This window comes from Primulina huaijiensis, chromosome 8 (assembly GCF_012295235.1).
Source record: "Primulina huaijiensis isolate GDHJ02 chromosome 8, ASM1229523v2, whole genome shotgun sequence".
In the NCBI taxonomy this organism is placed as follows: Eukaryota; Viridiplantae; Streptophyta; class Magnoliopsida; order Lamiales; family Gesneriaceae; genus Primulina; species Primulina huaijiensis.
Genome location: NC_133313.1, coordinates 6,014,091 through 6,014,720, shown reverse-complemented (window position 1 = coordinate 6,014,720; position 630 = coordinate 6,014,091).

Sequence of the window (630 nt, the reverse complement as noted above, 5' to 3'; positions counted from 1 at the left end):
GCCACCACTAAAACTTTAAATTCAATTACAAAAAAAAAAAAAAAAAAAAAAAAAAAAAAAAAACCGTGGAATCTAATTCATCATTCCAAAATGTGTAAATTAAATAATCTTGGATTAAGGTGATATAATCTCGGGCCTTACAGTTTCTTCCGTAACCGCTGATGATATTGTAAAAGTTAAGAAGTCAGACAATTTGATTTGGAAGTTAGACAGTGATAATTATTTACACAATCGTGTACCTGCATACTTGAATCATATGGGGTTTTATGGAGTTTTAGAATGTGGCTCACAAGTTTTTGATAATCATTTGATTACTGCTCTTGTTGAACATTGGCGACGCGAGACACACACCTTTCATTTTACATGGGGTAAAGCAACTGTCACGTTACAAGATGTTTCAATCATTTGGGGTCTAACAATTGATTGTGAAGCAGTCACTGGAATAGATGTGTCACATACAGTTGAGGAATGACAACATATATGTTTGAACTTGTTGGTATTTGTGCCATAATCAACACATTTTAAAGGTGATCATTTGTCTATGACTGCACTAAACGACCATTCCATGTCAACCCTTGTTGATGATAATAGTTCAGAAGTAGATGTTTTGAAACATACCCGCTGTGTAGC